Raw genomic sequence first — 10,568 nt, 5'->3', positions numbered from 1 at the left:
CTCGGCCTCACCCCCGACATGCACCCCGTTCGGTCCCCACTGCCTCACTCCCCGACATGCAATGCGATTCCGGCGTTAGATACGCATGTGCGACGTGAGCTGACGATGTGGATGTCATCTTTGCAGTTAAAAATCACACAACATCAGGTTATAGTCCAACAGGTTTATTTGGAAGCACTAGCTTTCAAAACATTGCTCCTTCATCAGGTAACTAGTGGAACAAGATCATAGTACACAGAACCTATAGTAAAAGATCAAAGTGTCATACACCTGATGTATGTATTGAACAAACCTAGATTGCTGTTAAGTCTTAACCATTTAGAATGAGTTGCAGGTTTCAATTCATTAATTTGTAAATCCAAGAACTTCTTTCAAGTTACATTCCTGAGATAACTTAAGTGACATCCCATCTCAGACAATGCATTCAAGGTGTGAGTCTGTCTGCATCCCAACCTTGAGGCAGACCAGTTCTATTTCCAAAAGTAGGAATTTATAAAATGTCACATGGACTGACTGCAGATTGTGCTTTTGGAATAAAATAAAATGTGTCTGCAAATACAAATAAACTAGCCATTTGGATACAGAACTGGCTCGAAGGTAGAAGATGGTGGTGGAGGGCTGCTTTTCAGACTGGAGACCTGTGACCAGTGGTGTGTCACAAGGGTCACTGCTGTGTTCACTGCTTTTTGTCATTTATATAAATGATTTGAATGTGAACAAAGGAAATATGAGGTAAAAACAATGACTGCAGATGCTGGAAACCAGATTCTGGATCAGTGGTGCTGGAAGAGCACAGCAATTCAGGCAGCATCCGACGAGCAAGGAAATATGGTTAGTAAGTTTGCGGATGACACCAAAATTAGAGGTATAGTAGAGAGCAAAGAAGATTATCTCAGAATGCAATGGGATTTTAATAAGATAGGCGAATGGGCTGAGGAGTGGCAAATTGAGTTTAATTTAGATAAATGTGAGGTGCTGCATTTTGGAAAGACAAATCAGGGCAGGTCTTAATGGTAAGGTCCTGGGGAGTGTTACTGAACAAAAGAGACTGTGGAATGCAGGTTCATAGTTCCTTGGAAGTGGAGTCATAAGTAGATTGGATAGTGAAGAAGGCATTTGGTATGCTTACCTTTATTAGTCAGCGCATTAGGTATAGGAGTTGGGAGGTTATGTTGCAGCTGTACAGGACATCGGTTAGGCCACTTTTGGAATATTGTGTGTAATTCTGGTCTCCCTGCTATAGGAAGGATGTTGTGAAAATTGAAAGGGTTCAGAATTGATTTACAAGAATGTTGCCAGGGTAGGAGAGTTTGAGCTGGAGGGAGAGGCTGAATAGGCTGGGGCTGGAGCATCGGAGGCTGAGGGGTAACCTTATAGAGGTTTATAAAATCATGAGGGGCTTGGATAAGATAAGTAGACAAGGTATCTTCCCCAGTATGGGGAAGTCCAAAATTAAAGGGCATAGGGTTTAAGGTGGAAGGGGAAAGATTTAAAAGGAACCTAAGGGGTACTTTTTCATATGGTGTGTGTATGGAATGCCCGAGGAAGTGGTGGAAGCTGGTATAATGACAACATTTAAAAGGCTTCTGGATGGGTATATGAATAGAAAGGGTTTAGAGGGATATGAGCTAAATTCTGGCAAATAGGACTACACAGGAATCTCAATTATCCGAATCTCAATTATCCAAATATCAATTATCCGAATTTTGGATTATCCAAAGAAGATATCAAGGTCCCGATGGAAACATTACATTAAAGAGGGGTTACCAACACTGATCGCGACTTTTGTTTACAATGATTAAAAGTGAATTCGGCTTTGTGAAATGCTGCTGAGACCAGACCTGGACATCAATGGAAGTCCATGCACCTTCTCCAAATGACTGACTGACCTCACACCCTCTCTGTTTCTTGCCACACTTTCCCTGGAGTTCTATACAGGGGTGTACCCTAAACCCTCCTTCCCCAGCTAATCTCTCCAACATTGACCTGTGCAGGGCAGAGTGTGAACTTGTCAAAAAGTTCTGTGTGTGTGTGTGTGTGCAATTTTGAGACTCACCCCCCAAAGATGGCAGCAGTCTTTGGGGGGATGGGGGGGATGAGTCTCAAAAGGGGAGGGGGGGGTGGTGTTGTGCAGTGTGCTGCTGCTTAGTCTCCTGAACAGGAAGTGGACATAGCAAGTGCTCACTCTGTCAATCCCGTTGAAATGAAGCAGAGGCAGGGAGATGCTACACCAATGTTGCAGGTCCCTTACACACAAGTGTATGTCTGCTCAGAAACACAAATCCTGAGACAGAGGGAGCAAGGCTGGCAGAGCATCAATTATTAAAACCACGTTTGTTCGAAATTCTTCCTCTCATGGCATTAGGTTTAACAGACCCAACCATCATGGCTAGATAAAAGCCCGAATCAAAATGGGTGGACAGATCTGCTTCCAAATTATTCCAAAAGGGCTGCATCTTATAGAAGTTGTCCATTTTCTGGTGCACCATATTTGTAAGAAAGTCTAAAGGAATGTGTTCCATAATTAACATACACCACCCCGACAGACTTAGGTTTTCAGACACCCAACACATCAGAATGTTCTTACTACCACAAAAAGTGAGAATGTTAAAAAGCTTTTTCCCATGTACATCTAAGTGAGATAAATTCGGCAAACCCAGGAGCAAAGAGACCAGGTCCACCTTGACTTCGGTCCCCAGGACCCTCTCTATTACTCCTGCCACAATACTGCAATCTGCACGGAGCCTGTGGCAGGACCACAGGCAAAGAGTGAGGGTACCCATATTTATTTTACATTTGGGGCACATTGAAGATGCTCTCTGCTTAAACTTTGCAAGACGATCTGGGGGCTAGATGAGTCCTATGAAGAATTAGTAACTGCATAGCATGGTCCTATTACATATCAAAATCATTCTCACATTCTCACAAATGTCCTCCCATGTTTCCAAAGTGATCTCAACTCCTAACTCTCTCTCCCAGACCTCACATAGATTCTTGATGTCACCCGAGTAACCTCCCCCAACAAACAATAGTGAGTACTCACTGAAAGAGTGCCCTTAGCCTGAAGCACCCTCTTTCCCATATCAGATCTATAACACTCAGTCAAGAGCGTGGTCTCCTTTCGAATAAAATCTCTAATCTGAAAGAAATGGAAGAGGTCCCTACTCAACAATCCTTATTTCTGAGTTATTTGATCAAATGACATTAATGTTTCACCCTCAAACAGATCACTCAAGCAAGAGACCTTCCTATCCGCCCAAAGTTTAAACCCGGGATCCATTGTCCCTGGCCGGAAAATCGGCATGCCAACTAAAGGAGGAAGAAAAGATGTTTTAGACATATTATCCTCCATCTGCCTCATTGCCCTCCATGCTTTGACCGTGTTAGTAACTATTGGATTACGGCAATGTTCCACAACTGTCCTCATTTTGTCTAAAAACAACAGGTTAATAAGAGAACACTTTGTCTGGGAGGCCTGAATGTCCAATCATGTCGACACCAAGTCCCCACAGGTCCAGTCACTTACAAAAGCTGGGAGGGAGCATAGTTGATATCTTCTAATGTCAGAGACATCCACTCCCCCCGAGTCCCTTGGAAAACTGCAGTTTCGCAAGCTTAATAAGGGGCCGCTTATCGCGCCAAATAAAAGAACTAAACCACCCATTCAATTTCCGAAATGTTTGCCTAGGAAAGAGCAAAGGGAGCATCTGCAAAGGGTAAAATTAGCTAGGAAGAACATTGATTATGATAAGAACGACGCGACTCAACCATGATATTGGAAGGGCCTCCCATCTTTGAAGGTTTTGTTTAATCTTGTCAAGCAAATGAACAAAATTAGCCTTGAATAACTGACCAAAGCTAGGGGTAACAGGGAGGCGCAAGTAAAGAAAACCTGCCTGTGCCCACTTAAAGGGGAACTCACCTTCCACATCAGGTATTCCCTAAGACCCCGCCCCGCCTCCCCCCCCCCCAATAGGCATGGCATCCGACTTTGAAAAATTGATCTTGTAACCTGAGAAAGAACCAAATTAATTAATACACCGTATCAAACAGGGCACCAAAACTGCTGGATTTGAAAGAAAAATAAGAACATCATTTGCATATAGTATAATCTTATGCACATTCGACCCAACCTTTGGGGCAGCTATATTAGAGTCCCACAAATATCCTCTGCCAGCAGCTCAACCACCAGTGTGAAAAGCAAAGCTGAAAGGGGACAGCCACTACCAATGTTAAAATGGTACCTTATACCATTGAGAACCACCTCCATAGGATCACTGTAAAGGACCCTTACCCATCTAGTAAACACTTCACCTAGGCCAAACCACTCCAGGGTATAAAAAAGATATAGCCTATCTCAAGGATGGCAGGAGGCAATCATGATTATATGAATAGTTATACATGTCCTTCATTGTCCTGACAGTATGTTTACAAATTCTTTACAAAACTCAGTGAAAAGACCATCAGGGCCAGGTGACTTTTCACTTTGAAGTTGCCTCACTGCCTCCTGTATCTCTTGTACTGTTAATGGAGCACTAAGGAGAGACGCCTGCTCAGCAGACACTCCCGGAAGATCCAAGTTCCTATAAACAGAGACACCATTTTATCCTGTCTATTCTCACAACATTCAGACTGATACAGTTCAGTACAGAACCTCCAAAACGCCACGTTGATCTTTTTTAGCATTACAAGTACAAGCCTCATTCCCTTCCCTAATAGAAACAATAGATTGGGAGGTATTTTTCTTCCTAACCAAATATGCCAAATAATTACTCAACCTATCAACACGTTCAGAAAACCTTTGCTTTGCAAAGGCAAGTTTCTTCCTGGCTGTATGTGTAAGCATTGGGTTTAAGGTGGATCAAAGGGCTGTGATCCACTGCAGCTTAGTCACTGATGGTCTACTGTAATATGTTGTCTCAGCTGCTTTCAATCGTGCCTTGAGCTGACGGTGCTGCTCTGCCTTACATTGCTTCTGACTGGCTGAGAATGCGATAACTATCCCTTTAGCATAGGCCTTCGCAGTCTCTCAAAGAATGGACGGATTACTAGCTGTACTCAATTTGGTGGCCAAAAATGCTTCAAATTCCCAAAAAAAGTACTCAACGAACTTGCTGTCCTTGAGGATGAAGGGATCCACTTGCCAGTACCATGAGTTTATTGGATTGCCCTTAATCTCGACCACTAAATATACTGCTGCATGATCAGAGATGGCAATATTCCCAATTGAACATGATACCACCAAATCTAGAAGAACTGTGGGAGTTAGGAAAAAAATCAATCCTTGTATGGCATTTATGAAGATTGGAAAAGCACGTAAAGTTCCTGCCTGTAGAGTGGAGATGTCTACCAACCCCAGTTCCAAACATAGATCACCCAACTCTTTAGATTGGGTGGAGAAAGCTTTGAGCGGGGGGTGGGGGTGGGGGTGGGGGTGGTGGTGGTTTGGCTTTGGGCACAGGATCCATAAGGCAGTTAAAGTCCCCCTCCCCCGCCCCAATAATATGCTGCAATGCAAAGGCCATCAGTTTAGATAGTGCATCAGTCAAACATTTGAGGGGTTGGGCCAGAGGACAATAGACATTCAAAATACCATATTCCTCACCATGTTTTAGGTGCCTTATGGATAACAAACTAACCATATTCACATTTAACACAATTTATTAAATTAAATCAAAGATTCTTCCAGACGGGTCTGGCCAGCTCCTTGCTCTTAGTGTTAAAGGACGAGAAAACACCTGATCAAACCCGCATTGCTGTAACTTCAAAAGTTCCTTGCCATCAGGGTGAGTCTCCTGCAACAGGGCAACATCCATCCTCTCCTTTTTAAGGCTCAGCAACACCTTTTTTCTTTTAACTGGTGAATGGATCCCTCTAATATTCCACATGCACCATTTAAGAACACTGCTAGCCATGAAATCAGGAAGGGACATGAGAGATCTTTGGCAAATAGAGTTAGAGAGAATAAAAAGGGTTTTTACACATATATTAAGGAGAAAGGGCAACTAGGGAGAAATAGGGCTCCTCAAAGATCAGCAAGGCTGCCTTTGTCTGGAACCGCAAGAGATGGGGGAAATACTAAACAAGTATTTTACATCAGTGTTTACTGTGGAAAAGGACATGGAAGGTATTGAATGTAGGGAGATAGATGGTGATATCTTGAAAAATGACCATATTACAGAGGACGAAGTGCTGGATGTCTTGAAATGCATAAAAGTGGATAAATTCTCAGGACCTGATCAGGTGTACCCTAGAACTCTGTGGGAAGCTAGGGAAGTGATTGCTGGGCCCCTTGCTGTGATATTTGTATCATCGATAGTCACAAGTGAGGTGCTGGAAGACTGGAGGTTGGCTAATGTGGTGCCACTGTTTAAGGACAAGCCAGGGAACTATACACCGGTGAGCCTGAAATCGGTGGTGGGCATGTTGTTGGAGGGACTCCTGAGGGACAGGATGTACATGTATTTGGAAAGGCAAGGACTAACTAGGGATAGTCAACATGGCTTTGTGCGTGGGAAATCATGTCTCACAAACTTGATTGAGTTTTTTGAAGAAGTAATGAAAAGGATTGATGAGGGCAGAGCGGTGGACGTGATCTATATGGACTCCAGTAAGGCTTTCGTCAAGATTCCCCATGGGAGACTGATTAGCAAGGTTAGATCTCATGGAATACAGGGAGAACTAGCCATTTGGATATAGAACTGGTTTAAATGTAGAAGACAGAGGATGGTGGTGGAGGGTGGCTTTTCAGACTGGAGGCCTGTGACCAGTGGAGTGCCACAAGATCGGTGCTGGGTCCACTACTTTTCATCATTTATATAAGTGATTTGGATTTGAGCATAAGAGGTATAGTTAGTAAGTTTGCACAGGAAGTAGGAAGAACCATTCCTGGCAAAACTGAAACAGCTGGAGGTGATGGGGGAAACCCAAAGGACCATCACAACCAGAATTGAAACCGTGTTGGACCCAGAGAAACCAGATCACAGTAGAGGACACCATTTTTATTATGGGGTGCAAGAGTGATTGTCCTGAGCAAAGGTCACTGCCAGATATTGGCTGAACTCTGCCAGAGTATTCCAGGAGGATGTTGGTGAGAAGTTATGTTTGGTAGTCAGGATTGGATGCAGACATAGCGGTGTTGGTGGGGCAGTACCCAGAGTGCCAACAAGGACAAACATTACCATCAGCAGCTCCCCCACATTCATGGAAATGGCCGCGTAAACCCTGGACTCAGTTACACCTTGACTATGCAGGTCCTTTCATGGGCTCAATGTTCTTAGTCATTGAGGATGCCCACTCAAAACAGCTGGACATGCCCTGAGTTTGTCAAAAGGGGACAATGATACAAAAGCTGTGCACATCTTGTGCAGTACATGGATTCCCAAAGGTACTGGTCACAGAAAATGGGCTATCATTTACCAGCGGAGAGTTTGAGTATTTCTTAAAGTCAAATGGTATTTGTCATATAAGGACAACGCCACACCATCCATCATCTAATAGTTTGGCAGAAAGAGCAGTCCAATCTTTAAAGGTAGTCTTAGAGAAAAAGCCAGATGGGCCAATGGGCTGAGAATTGGCAGATGGAGTTTAATTTAGATAAATGTGAGGTGCTGCATTTTGGGAAAGCAAATCTGAGCAGGATTTATACACTTAATGGTAAGGTCCTAGGGAGTGTTGCTGAACAAAGAGACCTTGAAGTGCTGGTTCATAGTTTCTTGAAAGTGGAGTCACAGGTAGATAGGATTGTGAAGAAGGTGTTTGGTATGCTTTCCTTTATTGGTCAGAGTATTGAGTACAGGAGTTGGGAGATCATGTTGCATTTGTACACGACATTGGTGAGGCCACTATTGGAATACTGTGTGCAATTCTGCTCTCCCAGCTATAGGCAGGGTGTTGTAAAACGTGGAAGGGTTCAGAAAAGATTTACAAGGATGTTGCCAGGGTTGGAGGATTTGAGCTACCTGTAGGCTTGGGCTGTTTTCTCTGGATCGTCGGAAGCTGAGGGGTGACCTTATAGATTTTTATAAAATCATGAGAGACATGCATAGGATAAATAGACAAAGTCTTTTCCCTGGGGTGGGGGAGTCCAGAGCTAGAGGTCATAAGTTTAGGGTGTGAGGGGAAAACTTTAAAAAGGACCTAAGGGGCAACTTTTTCATGCAGAGTGTGGTGCATGAATGGAAGAGCTGCCAAAGGAAGTGATGGAGGCTGGTACAATTACAACATTTAAAAGGCATCCAGATGGGTATATGAATAGGTAGGGATTAGAAGGATATGGGCCAAGTACTGGCAATTGGGACTAGATTAGGTTAGTATACCTGGTTGGCATGGATGACATTGAAGGTTCTGTTTCCTTGCTGTACATCTCTATGATTCTACAACTGGCCACTCCCCTTCCACTATTAAATTAGACTCTTCAGCACCTCTGCCTTTAATGAACTCTCTTCAAAAAAACTTAGGACAAAATAACCTTCTTAAAGTGACAGCATTGTCATAATTCATACTACAGGCTATTCACACCAACTTGTCTGCTAGCATCTACATTTCCCACTATACCAATGTCATCTTTCTTTAGCTTTTAGCATATATTCCTTTCTCCATTGTACAAATATTAAGCTTCCCCTTAACTGCATCCATGTTTTTGTGTCACCTACTCAGAATTACAGAATTGTAACATAGAAGGAGTCTGTTCAGCTCATTATGTCTATAGTGGAACTGCAACATATCTGTTCCTTGTGAAGTGAGTTTCACGTTCCCATCACTCTAGAGTCATAGAAATCTAAAGTGCAAAAAAAAACCTTTCAGGCCATTGTGCCAATGCTGGTCAAAAACAAACACCTAACTCTGGATAAAGAAGTTTCTTCTGAAGTTTCTATTGGATTTTTTCATTGTATTTATGTTGGACAGTTTTGGATACCTCTCCTCTCCTTCCTCCCCCATACCTCACATCCCAGGTGCCTTGAGAATTATGTGTATCTTATCAGTTAGAGTCATACAGCATAGAAACAGGCTCTTTGGTCCATCATGTCTATACTGACCAACAACTGCCAAACTATACTAATCCCATTTACCTGCACTTGGTCCCATATCCTAGTAAGTTGAAACTTTATTGCTGGAACAGCACAGCAGGTCAGGCAGCATCCAGGGAACAGGAGATTCGACGTTTCGGGCACAGGCCCTTCTTCAGGAATGAGCAGAGAGTGTTCAGCAGGAGAAGATAAAAGGTAGGGAGGAGGGACTTGGAGGAGGGGCGTTGGAAATGTGATAGGTGGAAAGAGGTCAAGGTGAGGATGATAGGTCGGAGTAGGATGGAGGCGGAGAGGTCAACAAGAAGACTGCAGGTCAGGAAGGCGGAGCCGGGCTGGAGGGATTCGGCTGAGACAAGGTGGGGGGAGGGGGGATGAAGAAACTGGTGAAGTCCAAGTTCATCCCCTGTGGTTGGAGGGTTCCCAGTCGGAAGATAAGACGCTCCTCCTCCGACCGTCACGTTGTTGTGGTTTGGCGGTGGATGAGTCCAATGACCTGCATATCCTCGGTGGAGTGGGAGGGGGAGTTAATAATTAACCTCATTAACTGTAGCAACTACACTCTCCCCTCTGCTTTCAAAATCTTCCTCCAAAGCAAACCTTTTAAGCATGCCTTTGGCCAGCTCTCCAAAATCAGGCTTGGCATCTGTTTTACCACTCAAACTAAGATTTTACTCTTTAACATGTTTCATTAGGTTAGAGTTATTATAGGAATGGAAGTTGTATTTGTTAATATATCACTGCAAGTATACTGTTGGCAAGTACTTCCATTTTCATTTCTTGTTTTGAATGTAACATCAATGACTGATTCATTTCTGAAGTTTGACCACGATAGAAGTGCTATTTCTTACTGAATTTCTCAATATTAACCTAGAGTTTATTTGCCTAGGTTCTGGCAGAAGATTGCGATAGTCAGATCAATGCACAGATTAGCCCCTCCTCCAAGTCCCTCCTCCCTACCTTTTATCTTCTCCTGCTGAACACTCTCTGCTCATTCCTGAAGAAGGGCCTGTGCCCGAAACGTCGAATCTCCTGTTCCCTGGATGCTGCCTGACCTGCTGTGCTGTTCCAGCAATAAAGTTTCAACTTTGATCTCCAGCATCTGCAGACCTCACTTTCTCCCCATATCCTAGTTAGCCCTGGTATTTTAAGTGTTTCTTGAATATTCAGGCAATTGATATATTTGAAAACATCAATCATGATGAAATTAAAGACCAAGTATCAACATTGGCTACTTCAAGATCAGATATTGCATTGGTGGAATATTGAGCAATCTGCCTTCTAACTTGACCAGATGTATCAGATTGGTTCTCATTCCTCATGCACTTCAAGAGACAACCTGTCATAGGTTTGTCTCAGTCACAATATGGCTGTCACTAGTAATGTCAGTATTTATTGCCCACTCTAATTACCCTTAAGTAGTTAGTGCTCAACTGTCCTGTTGGCTGCTGAATTCCATTTCAAGGAAGGCCAATTTCCTTCCTGAAGGCACATTAGTAAATCAAAGCATTTTTCTACAATATCCGGTAGTTGCATGGTCAC

This window comes from Chiloscyllium plagiosum, chromosome 2 (genome assembly GCF_004010195.1).
Source record: "Chiloscyllium plagiosum isolate BGI_BamShark_2017 chromosome 2, ASM401019v2, whole genome shotgun sequence".
NCBI lineage: Eukaryota > Metazoa > Chordata > Chondrichthyes > Orectolobiformes > Hemiscylliidae > Chiloscyllium > Chiloscyllium plagiosum.
Note: the sequence above shows the minus strand (reverse complement) of the source record.